General features: G+C 49.3%; 1 long non-coding RNA gene across 1 annotated transcript; it reads left to right on the top strand.

Annotated features, from left to right (window-relative positions):
* The first annotated feature begins 3,907 nt into the window (after positions 1-3,907).
* On the top strand, positions 3,908-13,832 carry LOC148042492 (uncharacterized). Its single transcript, XR_015695159.1, has 3 exons — positions 3,908-3,935; positions 9,837-9,908; positions 13,608-13,832. It is a non-coding gene; the product is annotated as an uncharacterized LOC148042492 (long non-coding RNA).
* The last annotated feature ends 507 nt before the right edge of the window (positions 13,833-14,339 follow it).

The raw sequence follows: 14,339 nt of genomic DNA, 5'->3' as shown, positions 1-14,339 counted from the left end.
CGAAGCGGAGGCCACACCAGCAACCACCGACGCCCGCTCAGCCAGCCTCAAACGCACCTTGCCGCGGATGCGGCGGCCGCCACAGCCGCGCATCCTGCCCGTTCCGTTCCGCCGTCTGCCGCCGCTGCCGAGGAGAAGGACACCTCGCCAGGGTCTGCCGGGCTCTCGTGCCAGCCCCATCGTTCATGCAGCCCAGCGACCAGCGCCAGGCACCGCAACGCCGCCAACAGCCACGTCCTGCGAGGCGAGCTGAGGACTGCTACTCAACCTACCAGCCCTCCAGCGCCGACTGCGTGGTCTACCAGGCTTCCCACGTTCCCGCCGGCGATCGCAAAATCAGCACCGCCGTCCGACTCGAAGGTCAGCTTTGTCGAATGGAGGTGGACTCCGGGTCTTCCCGTTCTCTCCTATCTTGGGCCCTGTTTTCCCGCCTTTGCCCCGGGGTTCCCCAGAGCCATTTGCGCCCCGTCGGGGTCTCCCTCCTAGACTACCAGGGAAATGGGATTCCCACGGCAGGAATATTCCACATCCAGGTGGAATACGGAGACTTTAAGGGGAAACTCCCAGTTCTAATCGTCAGGAACGATCTGCCCGCTCTCCTTGGGTTGGATTGGTTTCCTGCCTTGGGCCTCACCATAGAGGGGGTGCACAGGGTAGTCCCCCTCACCGTAGATAGCGTTCTAGATGAGTTCGCAGATGTGTTCGATGGGAAATTGGGCTGTTATAAGGGCACCCCCATTTCCCTCTGCCTCGATCCCCAGGTCGCTCCCATTAGGCTGAAGGCACGCAGGGTCCCCTTCGCATTGAGAGCAAAGGTAGACGCTGAACTTGATAAGCTTATAGAGCAGGGGGTAATCGAGCCCGTAGATCACGCCCGTTGGGAAACCCCCATAGTCCTCCCGGTCAAACCCGACGGATCGGTGAGAATATGTGCCGACTATAAGTCGACCATCAATTTGGCCCTGCAGGCAAATCCATATCCGGTTCCCGTAGTGCAACACCTACTCCACTCCTTAGGGCAGGGCCGCATTTTCGCCAAGCTAGATATGGCACAGGCCTACCAGCAGCTTCCCGTAGACGACGATGCGGCTACAGCCCAGACCATCGTCACCCACCGCGGGGCCTTCCGTTGCCGCCGCCTCCAATTCGGCGTTTCGGTTGCCCCGGGGATTTTTCAGAGCCTCATGGAGCGGTTGCTCCACGGGCTCCCAGGCGTCATTCCCTACTTCGACGACGTCCTGGTCGCAGCCCCCAGCCACTCGGAACTCCTGAAAATACTGCGGGAGGTTCTCACACGTTTTAGGGAGGCAGGACTGAAACTAAGCGCAGCAAATGCGAAATTGCTGTTCCCAAAGTAGAATTCTTGGGGTTCCTCATTGATGCCCAAGGCATCCACCCCACTCCTTCCAAAGTCGCCGCCATCAAAAACGCACCCGCACCCACCTCTAGGGCGGAATTGCAGGCGTTCCTGGGGCTTTTAAACTTCTACGCCCCTTTTATTCCCCACAAGGCGTCGCTAGCTGAGCCGCTACACCGACTGCTTGACCGGTCAGCGGCCTGGCAATGGGGTAGCCGTGAAGCGCACGCGTTCGCGGCTATAAAAGACATTTTGACCTCGTCGGCAGTCCTAATTCAATATAGCGATAGGATGCCCCTAGTTCTGACTTGCGACGCCTCTCCCTATGGTATAGGGGCGGTCCTGAGCCATGCCCTCCCGAACGGCTCAGAGGCCCCCATAGCTTTCTATTCCCGGACACTCTCCTCCACGGAGCGGAACTACAGCCAAATCGATAAAGAAGCCCTGGCTGCAGTGTCCGGCATTAAGCGGTTCCATGACTACCTCTATGGTAGGAATTTCACCCTTGTCACGGATCACAAGCCGCTCCTGGGGCTACTGGCAGGCAACAAGCCAACCCCCCCCCATTTTGTCTCCGCGCATGACACGCTGGACGGAGTTCCTAACGGCGTATTCGTATACGCTGTTATACCGTCCGGGTAAGCAGCTAGGGCACGCAGACGCCCTGAGCCGTTGCCCTTTGCCAGAGACGGACACAGCCCACGTGCCCGCTCTCTCTATTTTGTCCATCGCCGAATCCGACCTCCCCGTCTCTGCCGCGGACGTCGCAGCTTGCACAAAGGCTGACCCCGTCCTATCCCAAGTAGCTTCATGGGTTTTGAGGGGTTGGCCCGCGGAAAAGGTAGCGGAAGGATTTCGACCATTTAAAGCACGACAAGCCGAACTCGCCCTTCACGGGGGTTGTCTTGTCTGGGGGGATAGGGTAGTGATCCCCACAGCTCTGCGGGCACGAATCCTGCCCGCACTCCACAAAAACCACCCAGGCATAGCGCGAATGAAAGCCTTAGCCCGTAGCTATGTGTGGTGGCCCTTGCTAGATTCGGAAATTGCAGACTACGTAGGCCGATGCAGGATCTGCCAAAACTCTAGGCCGAATCCCCCCACAGCCGCCCCTCGTGAGTGGGAAATCCCTAGAGGCCCATGGTCCCGTTTACACATTGACTTTGCCGGCCCCTTCCACGGCCGAAACTTCATGATAGTAGTCGATGCTTACTCCAAGTGGGTGGAGCTGGTAATCATGACCTCCACCACAGCAGAGAGTACAGTGAGGGCCCTTCGTAAGATGTTCGCCACCCATGGGTTACCGGATGTGATAGTCTCAGACAATGGGCCCCAGTTTACCTCCACCACATTCCAAGAATTCCTGGCCGAACAAGGAATCAGACACGCAGCCACAGCCCCTTATCACCCAGCTAGTAACGGCCGGGCGGAGCGCGCAGTTCGCTCAGCCAAAGAAGCTTTGGGCCGCATGGACCAGGGCGACTGGCAAGAAAGAGTGGCGGCTTACCTCTTGAGCCAGCACTCCATACCCTGCCCAACGACTAATAAAAGTCCCGCGGAGCTCTTGATGGGTAGGAGATTGCGAACCCCCCTAGACAGGCTCCATCCACTTTACGCAGGGGATCTGCCGAGCAACCTGGGGGCCCTCCCTTCCCACGCGTTTAAGTTAGGGGATCCTGTATGGGCCCGCTCCTTTTCTGGGGATCCACGGTGGGTTCCCGCAACCATCACAGCCCTGACTGGCCCCTGTTCCTTCAGGGTCGGCCTGGCCGACGGAACACAATGGAGGCGCCACGTGGACCAGTTAAGGCGACGCCTCCCTGCGGAAACAGACGGCCCGAGCCTCTCAGACACCCGCTCTCAGCATGAGCCACCCTCGATGACCTTCCCCCCAACGGACCGCCTCCACCCGGGGAACGGGGGACAAGCCGATGCGAACCTTTCGGACAAACGCGCCTCACCCGGCTACTCCCTTCCTCGAAGCCCTTATCGAGACTCTGAACCTACACCCCAACCAGACTGCACGGGGCCACTGTCGGACACTCCTGTTGCCACGGAGACGCCACCCCGGACAAATGGACATCGGGCACGGGACCCGGGGCCAGCGCCATCTCACGGGGCCGCGTCGCAGATTCACCGCCCCGCCACGGACACACCTCCGCCGGCGGTTCCCCCCCCGACGACAACCGCCGGGGAGCCACGAAGGTCGGGACGAGAACGTCACCGTCCCACCTACTTACAAGACTATGTTTGCCCTTCCTAAGGGAACTCTTTGATTAGGGGGGGAGGGGTGTTGAATACTAGCGCGGGAAATACAAGCGCGGGAATAAAGGACCCCCTTCTGATTGGTTCCCGGGCGGAGCCGGTTCAATCCTCAGCCCTGATTGGTCGAGCTACTCGACGCCCCATTGGCTCCTCGTTCAAACCCGGAGGTATAAATCTTTGGCGCGAACCACGCCACGTTGAATCGTAGTCACTCTGTTCTCAATAAAGGTTGCTGTTTGCATACCCGCTTGTCGCGTCCTTTCCCGTCGCTCCAAGATGCAAAAGGAACGTCCCAAATATGCTGCGGTGGCAGGTAAGGAAGGAGGGAAAGTCCATGGACAGGAAAGAGGGGAGGGAGGGGGAGAGGGAGGGATGAAGAGGGGGAGGGAGGGAAATCACCAAACGCCCAGAAACCCAGAGAGCTGCACGGGGTCCCTTCTGAAGAGGGCGACCTTCGGATTGCTTTTACCCCCGAAGTTTTAAGCAGGTCAGGTTGGTTCTTCTTTGGTTGTTTGTGCTTACAAAATCCTCCAAAGACAAGGGGAGTTGACGTGGTTTCTTCCCCTCCCCTTCTCTTCCCCTCCCCCTTTCTCTTTCCCTCCCACTCCTCTTTCAACCCCACTTTTCCTTCCCATTACATCAACTCAGGCTGACTTCATGCAAATTCCTCATTCTCCAGGATCGCCTGGATGAGGTCCTTGGACAGGAGATTAAAGAGAAACGCCGCGTTCTCTTTATTTATTTAGCAGAGATAGATGGACATTCAACCTAGTCTCAGACACACAGAGATGGATGAATGGATGAATGGATGGATGGAAGTCGCCCCCCATGTTCCCCTCTCGCCTTGCCCAAACATATAGCCGTGGCACAGCCCTTGCCTGTCCCACGCACTTAGGGAACGTCGGAACAAGGCACATCAGCCCAGTGGTGGGATTCAAATAATGTGCCCTAAGGATGATTTTATGTATAAAAAACGATATTGTCTTAATTTGGAGAGGGTGCCTTACTTTGAAGCAGGCTGTGGAGTCCTGGCATAATTCAGCACCTGGCGCCCTCGCTTATGTTTCTGTACATTTGACTCATCCCATGGACAGTACAAATATTATTATCTGTGTTAAGGTTACAGAGAAGAGCAGACTTCACAGTATCAGAATAAGGATGGTGTATGTTTTATATGGTTTGTCCTGAGAGCAGGGCAACAGTGTAGTGTTGAAAAATAAATAAAAGTATTAAAAACAGTAAAAATCTGGCCCTAAGAAACTCATGATCATCTCAAGCATTAAAAAAACCCCGCTGGAATTGACTTAGTTATGGCCGAATCAGAAACATTCTAGCTGGCAGAACCCAACTTTCCTTCCCAATATAAATGAACCTTTTGTGCAGCACAAGATTCAAAGAGTCTTTCAAAGGATTATCAAACTGATGTTGAACTAACACATTCAACGCTCTTTTTCATGGCCAGAAAACCTACATTTAAGAGGAGCTTGTCAACGGGCATAGAAAGCCCCAGGGAGGCTTCCATCCACAGAGGCCTCTGGAAAAGCCAGGTGTTGGCTCCTCTCTGCCCCTCCAGCCAAAAGGACCTTGGAAGGGATGCATCCAGGGGGGTGGGGAGGGAGAGAGATCAGTTTGAGAAACTAACAGGGCTGTCCAGATTCCCCCCCCCCATTGACTGTGCCAACCACAACTGACGGTGAAGAAAGGAATGAGACTTATCAGGAGAAGAGGGAAATCGTGGATATCAGAGGAGACCTTTATCGCAAAGGTATCGAAGTTCTCCAAAGAAAGGAATGGAAAGCAGAGGAGGAACGGCCAAATTCTATTCCGGGATCTTCATTCGGGGCTGCTTTGCAAGGAAAAAGGAGATCTTCCTGGCCCACAGAGAGAAAGAGGGAGACTCTGACACAATCGGGATTGAGGTGTGTGTGTGTGGGGGGGAGAGAATCTGAAGGACGTTCTGAGCAGGAGAGACGCGTGTTTGAAGGAAGGAAATGGCGTTTTTCTTCCGTGAAGCGAAGCGGCGCTTTACCCGAGAGAGCCCAGCGGAGGATTCCCCCAGGAAGAGGTGGATGGGGGGGAAGCTGGAGAGAGGATCCAGCAAGATTAGATCCCTGTGGATCCTCTCCGCTTCTTCCTGGTTTAGCTGTGGGCTAAGTCTGGCTATTCCTCCCCTCTTCTTATCCAGCGCAGCGCCTCTTCCTACATCGGAAACCTTCATCTCTGAAATGTAACGTGTGAATCAGAAGTTCTAGATTGGGGGGGGGAAGCTTTGATCTCCTACTTTGGAGATGGGAAGGGCCAGAACCAGTGGCAGCACCAATGGGAATTCTCCCTGCTTGAGCGTCATCGGTCTCCGGGCAGACTCCTTTGGGGCTTCACCTGAAGGAGGAGGGAGTCCATCGCAGAGAGGGAAGCGGAGAAATTGGGAGGGGGGATCCGTTCGGTATTGAGGGAGTGGGGGTTCATGACAGCCCTAGACGGGACCCTGCCCTTCCTTTGCTCTTTTCACGACTCTCAGCCAGGGAGTCCCGCTTCCCCCCTTCTTATCCCACCCACTGATATCCACAGCAGCTATTCTTCAACTCCAAATTCGAGCTGTTATTTGCGGTTCGTCAGAAAACCCCAGGGTGCTGCGGGTACAAGCGGCCCTCTGGTAGTCCCTTTGCCAGGAAGGGATCAAAGGCAGAAGCTTCCGTGAGGGGGAAGGAGGGCAGTGACCCCACTAAGTTGGGGGAGGGGCACTCCAAATGATGAAGTGTTTGTGTGTGTGTGTGTGTGTGTGTGTGTGTGTGTGTGAAGGCACCCAAGGACTCCCTAACCAGCCAACTCAGAGACCCCCAAGTCCTCGCTGGTTGTGGGGCCGCGCCTCCCCTTCACTCATCCACTGCAGCCCCACTCCATACTGGATGCGGGGAGGGCAAAAGGAAGTCCACCCTCCATGGCTGGAATATACCCCCTTGAACTGCGCCCTCCCCACTCAAGACTGAAAATATTTCCCCTCCCTCCCTTTTCTTTCTGCACCAAACTCTCTCCTCCAGCGCTTGAAGTCAAGGGAGACTGCCTGGAGACCAATGACGCTACATTAGTGAGAATTCCTATTGGTCCGCTGGGGCTTCGTCGGATCTTGGGAAAACGTGATTCGCTACTTGTAGCCTGCATTTCGCTGCACATCCCGCATTTCTCAGGCGTTGCTTGTCTCAAGCCCCATTCTGGGCTCGGCAGCGCGTGCGTGTGTCTCCTCGACCTGATGCTCCCAGGCCCAGAGGAGGAATCTGAAAGGTGGGGAGTGTTTGTCTCGGATTTCAGAGGTGGGAGGGCTGGGCCAGAACTAGCGGAAGCACCAATGAGAAATCTCCCTGCCCGGAGACCGATGACGCTAAAGAAGGGAGATTTCCCATTGATCCTTTTCCTTTCTGGACCCTCCCAATTCCGAAGTTTGAGGAAGCCTCATTCTGGGCCCTGCAGAGTTTCTGCGATTCCTTCGCTTTGCGGAGAGAGGGAACGAGTGGAGAATTCCACTGCCTGAACCAAAGTGATCCACGGGATCTTGAGACAGGTCGTTTTCTTGGGGGGGGGCACACCCTCAGGAGGGTATAGGGGGGCACGCTGGTTGGCCGAACTGCTCATACAATTAACAAGCGGTTTTAGGGAACGCGTGGGAACTGGCTGAATCCCACCCCTACCTGGTTTCATGTTGGATAAGGTGACCAGATGTCCCGCTTTTGGCGGGACACCCCCGCTTTTTGATGCATTTTCCCGCGTCCCGCCCGCTTTTTAAAAAGGCACGCTTTTTTTGGCGCTTGCAGCTCCCGCCCATCAGCTGCTGGGCTGGCTCATCGTTCTGTTCTATGCTACCACCTACAAATTTAAGCCAGCCCAGCCTGCCGCTCACTGATTTGATTGGCTGGACTTCAGCCAATCAGTGAGCTGGCCAACCAGCTCACTGATTGGCTGGACTCCTTAGCTGAGGACGCATGCGCGAGTCTCCATTTTATTTCATCTTTGTTTTGGGCAGCTGCGCTTACTCACTGGTGGTGAGTAGATCATGTTTTGTATTAAATTTGGTACCGTGGGAATCGGGAGGCGCTGGGCTGGGGGAAGGAGACAGCCCCCTTGCGGAGTTCGCAGCCAGCCCCTGTGCTGCGCTAGAATGGGCGGCAAAACCTTTGGAACCACGTGGAAGTTCTCGGCCGGCTGCTCCCAGCTCTCCTGCCCTGGAGGGAGCAGCCGCTGGTGGCGGCGGAGGAGGAAGCAGCCCGGCGTCGCTGCTCGCCGCGCGCTCCCTCGCTCGCGGCCAGGCTTTGGTGCTGCCTTTCCCGCTCTGTGCGTGCTGCCCAGACCAGACCTCTCTTCCTTCCGTGGAGTCCGTTCGTGAATCCATGGGATTCGCCGCGGAAGGAAGAGAGGTCGGGGGAGCGGCGGACGCCAGCAGAGAACGTCCCCTCGCTTCTGGGCCTCCCCGCTGCTGTCCCGATCTCTCTTCCTTCCGTGGAGTCCGTTCGTGAATCCATGAGATTCGCCGCGGAAGGAAGAGAGGTCGGGGGAGTAGCGCCGCCAGCAGAGAACGTCCCCTCGCTTCTGGGCCTCCCCGCTGCTGTCCCGATCTCTCTTCCTTCCGTGGAGTCCGTTCGTGAATCCATGAGATTCGCCGCGGAAGGAAGAGAGGTCGGGGGAGCGGCGCCGCCAGCCGAGAACGTCCCCTCGCTTCTGGGCCTCCCCGCTGCTGTCCCGATCTCTCTTCCTTCCGTGGAGTCCGTTCGTGAATCCATGGGATTCGCTGCGGAAGGAAGAGATATCGGGGGAGCGGCGGATGCCAGCAGAGAACGTCCTCTGGCTTCTGGGGCTCCCCGCTGCTGTCTGTGGATCAATGGGATTCTGTTAAGGTTACAATTGGATGTGTTGGACGAATCTTAAAAGATGAAACTTTTATTAAAACGTTTGACTTAACTAATAAACAAACTAATCCAACCTAAATGTAGAGGAGGAGAAGAAGGGGGGGGGGTAAAAAGAGCAGAGGAAAAAGAAAAGAAAGCATGAAGAAAACATAAAGAAAGGGATGGGAGGGAGGGAAGGAAGGAAGGCAGTTTATGTTGAAACAGAAAATATTATATAAGGAAGAAAATGGAAATAACTTAGGAAGGAAGGAAGGAAGGAAGGAAGGAAGGAAGGAAGGAAGGAAGGAAGGAAGGAAGGAAGGAATTGCACTTAATATTGAAGGAAAAGAGAATGAAGGAAAAAGTATTGGAAGGATTGAAAGAAGGAAGGAGGAACAAAGAATTACACTTAATATTGAAATGGAAAAGAAAATATAATGAATGAAAGAAGAAGTATAGGAAGGAAGGAAGGAAGGAAGAAACAAAGACTGTTGAAACAGAAAAGATAATATAAGGAAGAAAATGGAAAGACGTATAGGAAGGAAGGAAGGAAAAAAGGAAGACAATGTTGAAATGGAAAAGAATATAAGGAAGAAAATGGAAAAAATTATAGGAAGAAAGGAAGAAATGTACTTAATATTGAAACAGACAAGGGAATGAAGGAAAAAAATATTGGAAGGATTGAAAGAACAAGGTTTTCCTTGTATGGGATTGATAGTGTCATTCTTAAATTTATTCCCCAAAATTTTTCCCATTTGTCTAGTTCAATGTTATAGCCAAAGTTCTGTGCCCATTTTATCATTGGTTCTTTTACAGTTTCCAATTTCCTCTTCCATTTGATACTTCAAGAGGAATTTGTATATTTTCCCTATCATCTTTCTGTCCAGACTTTGAATAATTTTATTCAATTTGTGTGGTTCTGTTTCAATACCATATATTTTAGTGTCTTTATTGTATTTAGTTTTAATTTGGAGGTAGGTTAGCCAGTCACCTTTCATATTCTGATCTGCCAATTCTTCAATTGTTTTTAAATTTCCCTGTCTGTCAATTAGATCTCTGTATCTTAGAATTTTGTTCCAATCTGTAAAATTTGGGTGTGTCGTTCTTTCTGTTGGTGATAGCCAATTTGGGGTTTTCACATAGTGGATTTTTTTGATTTTGAGCCATTGTTGCAGTAAAGTTCTAATTAAATGATTTTGAAAGTATTTGTGCGTTTTATGTTTGTCATTCATTCCATAAGAAATTATGCCAGCCTGCCTGCAGGTCATGGCCTTCTAAGATCAGAATTCTTTTATTCTTTAACTCAATCCAATCCTTCATCATTGTCATTGTTACTGCAGTTGCGTATATATTGGCTCCCTGTGTGCTTCCATCCATCCCTACGAAGATCTGCTGACTCTGCCTGCCTGCTGGTAAGTGAGCTGGGTTTTTTCTTTTATTTTTTTAATGTATTTTAAAATAATATTTTATTTATTGTGCATATGATTTTTTAAAATAGTGTTATTCTGTGTTGATTCTTTTTTTAAATTGTCTTAAACTATTTAAAAAAAGATTCTATCCAAAATAAATTGAAACAAGCCATTTTTAAAATTTCTATGCACAATACTTTGAAATGGACTCAGGAGTCATGATTGACACTGAGTGAATTTGCACTTTTAATAATCAGGAAGATACAATGGCATTGAAAAAAGGGACTGATGACCATTTTTCACACTTAGCGACCGTTGCGACCATTTTTCACACTTAGCGACCATTGCAGCATCCTCATGGTCACGTGATCAAAATTTTGTTTGGCAAGAGATTCGTATTTATAAATTCGTATTTATATTGGTACATTGCTATTATGTCACCCCTAGTCCTTTTCACTAGACCAGACATACTGAATTCCTGCAACTGTTCCTCTTATGTTTTAGTCTCCTGGCCCTTAATCATCTTAGTTTCTCCTTTCTGTACTCTTTCCAGAGTCTCTACATGTTTTTAATAATATAGTTGCAGTATTTCAAGTGTGGTCTTGCCAAGGCATTATAAAACGGTACTAATACTTCACGTGTTCTTGATTCTATCCTGTTGATGCAGCCTAGGATTGGCACCAATTTTATTATTTTTTTTGGCTGCTGCCACACACTGCTGGCTCATATTTAAGGGATTGTCCACTAGGATTCCAAGATCCCTCTCACAGATACTATATATGATATATGATGTATGATGTATGATGTATGATGTATGATGTATGATGTATGATGTATGATGTATGATGTATGATGTATGATGTATGATGTATGATGTATGATGTATGATGTATGATGTATGATGTATGATGTATGATGTATGATGTATGATGTATGATGTATGATGTATGATGTATGATGTATGATGTATGATGTATGATGTATGATGTATGATAAAGTTTATATATATATATATACCATATTTTGAGGAGTATAAGACTCACTTCCCCCACCCCCAACAGAGGATGAACATGTGGGTGCATCTTCTACACTGAATGTAGCCCCTCTCACTTGCCAGAACACCCACCCAGAGGGGTGTTAGGGGTGTCTTATCCCCACAGTATTTTTTTTTTGCAGAGAGTAAGTTATCTGTGTACCAAGTTTAGTTGAAATTATTCGAGGCATTCCAGAGTTATGCTGGAACACACCAGCCATTTTTATATAGACAGATATAACACATGAAGTAAATATTGACCATTTTTGCTAATATGAAGAAAAGCAACTAGATTTTAGATTTAGATTTAGATTTTATTGGCGCACCAGGCGAACCTGGGCGAATGCCCCCCTAGCCACAGCCGTCAAGTGATGGTCAAACGATAGCTGTGGATCTAGGAGGACTCCCAAGTTGCGAACCCTCTCTGAGGGGTATAGAATTTGACCCCCCAGCCTGAGAGATGGAATATTGGTGGAATCTTTGGGAGGGAAACACAACAGCCACTCGGTCTTTTCTGGGTTGAGCACAAACTCTTGAATTCCATGGAGAAGACATGATTCCATCTATTGCTCACTCACCACCACCCACCCTTCACTTTACCAGATGGAGAAAAACACATACAAACCAGTGGGAATTTATAGCTGCCTCCTAATGTTGACATCTGGATGGAGATGTCCCTGTCAGCTGCATCAAGAAGAGCCAGAAGGTTCTCCTTCCTTCCACAGCCGTAGTTGGGGACATTGGCTTCTCCAGTGGAGAGAATGTCCAGCAAGGCATCTGAAGTGCGGAAAGTGCTCAAATGGTTTTCATGGATGTTGTAGCCCAGTGTGAGATTGTGCAGGAGCTGGGAATTCTTGTTGACAATTTGAATGTTGAAAATGAATCGTAAGCCATAAAAAAACCCATGAGAATTCCTATTGTAAAAAAAAGTTAAAATCAACAACAATAACAAATACTTTTGTTATATATAATATATATAACCCTCCAAAAACCTACTGAGCCCTAAGCCAACATTGGCCCAAAAGCAATAATCAGTTACACAAATATGGAAATTGGCTGAGGTATAGAAACTACAACTGATTCCACCACTACATTAAATAAAATTCATGATTCAAGTGATAAATTAAGGATTGAACAGAGAGAGGAAAATAATCTGCAGCCCTTTCAGCTTTTTTTCAGACCTCTTTCTGGATTTCACAAAATTGTCTGATTTTTACAAAATCAGACAAAAGAGAGAAGCGATGGAAATAAAAATCATTCAGTAAATTAGATATATTCCCCAATATAGGAATAAATGAAAACTAAGAAAGACCGAAAAGGAGGAGAGTGTTAGAATGGAGGGAGTGCAACTCCCTCACCTGAATGACTTACAAATCATGGAAAATAAACTGAATAGAAGGAGCCACGTTGAAAAGCAACTTTGTATGCAATGTTTCCTCTCCAGTGGTGACTATACCAATGAGATGGTCTCCTGGCTTATGAAAGCTCTGTGGTTGTTTTCCATCCTGGTGCCCAAAATTCTATGGGCATTTCATTCTCAGCTTCCCAGAGACTGGAGGTGAGAAAAGCAGCATCAGAAGAAGAAGCAGGAGGTCCATAATTCATGGGGTGAATCAATCAATCCCTTTCCTGTTTCTAAAGAAGAATTAGAAAAATTCAAAGGATTCTCACAAGGTGGAATATGATCCAGTCGCTTTACTGATTGAAACACAGAGAAATCAAGCTGCAAGGGAGAGAGATGGACATTCAAATGCACAGACTCTGCCTGTCCCAAAACTCCATATTTCTCTGCCCAAAGCTGAAACTTTTATCATAATTCTCCCTCTCAGGAGGAATCCCTGGATAATTCAACTAGTTCTTGGACTCAAAGGTTGTTGGGAAATTCTCTGGAGAGAAATGAAAGGGAAATAATCCCCATGTGATTCAAAATAACAGGGGCAGAGATGGAATTAAATCCATCATCTAGATTTGAGAGGTTTGGGGTCTCCATGCTCAAAACTGGCCCCAGAGGGAATACATGGCACCTGTGGCTGAAGAAAAAATAAATCTGAGATTTGTTTGCATAAAGACAAAACCATGGGGAGGGGGGCAGTTAATGTCAGTGTCAGGCCTGCAGCCATGTTCCTTTTGGTTCTTTGGCCTGCCACACTTCTATTCTACTATGCTGTTTCTATAGTGGGGAATTGGGAGGAGGGATAGTACGGAGTAGAATGTTATGTAGTCAAAATAAAATTCCTGTCAGCCTCTGCCTTGCTGCTGCTTCGGCTGCCATTGAAACGGGGAGGGGGGGCATGGTATTTGGGAGGGGAATCATTATGTGCTGGAGGAATGTTCTAGAAGCTGTCCTGACCATCTCATTGCGCATATGGAGGAAGGGAGTTTCCCGCCAAGGTTAACTGTCCAGCATTCCACCCTGATGATGTTTTTTGAAGATATCTCCCACCTGACAGTTGGGTGAATTATAATTGGACTATGGACTGGGGTGCCAAGGGAAGGGGATTGACCTATACATGATATTCATTGCTTTCGCGCCTAATTAACGAGACTCAGCTTTGCTTTGCTACTATTCGTTTGTAATTAGTAAAAGTACACTTAATTTCAACCAAATGGAGTTGAGTGGTTTCTTTCCTGATTATTAAATGAAGCAGCATCTGACAATTCCTTTCTAGATTGTCAAGGTCATCCTTTGTCTTGGTACCTCTGCACCTGACCAGAACTGGATGGGTGAAACTGCCAGCATGGCAGTGGAAGATTGGACCAGGGGATGGACTTGTGAATGTGGGAGCAAGATCTTGAACTGTAACTTGGGCGGAGGAAACGGAAGAAGCTTCAGATTCGGGTTTTCCCAGATGTGCCAGCATGGTTCTCTTAATAAATTGGAACTTTGAGCAATATTTTGCCTTGGACTCTGATTTAATTTTGGGTGCTATCTGGAATGCTGACAGTCAGAGCATGTTACAGATCTGAAATAGCTGCCTCTTGTGTTGGAACCAAAAATTATTTTCAAAGTTAATGCTTAAGGGCATTGCACAAAAGGGCTGATGAAATAGTGCAGCCAGTTTCTAAACTTTACCGAAAAACTAATTATCAGAACTTTGCAAAGTTAAAAAAAACCATAGAGACATAAATACAGAGAGAAGTTTGGAAAAAAAACCAAGTGAAAAGAGATGGAGAATCCAAGGCTGCCTCTCACCCCATGTGGGGAGGGGAGGGAGAGGAGGGGAGTTCAGCACCCTCCTGTTGCACATGGAAAGCTGATCTGCAAAATCCAACTTCCATCTTCAGAGACCTGGGAATGCAAAAGCTCATATCCTATGAACCCCTTCGGGAGGGGTTCTTTCCCCCCACTTTAAAGGCGGCGGTGGTGAGACCCCTTCTGAAGAAGCCATCTTTGGATCCAG

This window comes from Thamnophis sirtalis, unplaced genomic scaffold (assembly GCF_051295495.1).
Source record: "Thamnophis sirtalis isolate CommonGarterSnake01/CBP01778 unplaced genomic scaffold, rThaSir2_p1.2 scaffold_15, whole genome shotgun sequence".
In the NCBI taxonomy this organism is placed as follows: Eukaryota; Metazoa; Chordata; class Lepidosauria; order Squamata; family Natricidae; genus Thamnophis; species Thamnophis sirtalis.
This window is presented reverse-complemented; position numbering and strand designations above follow the sequence as displayed.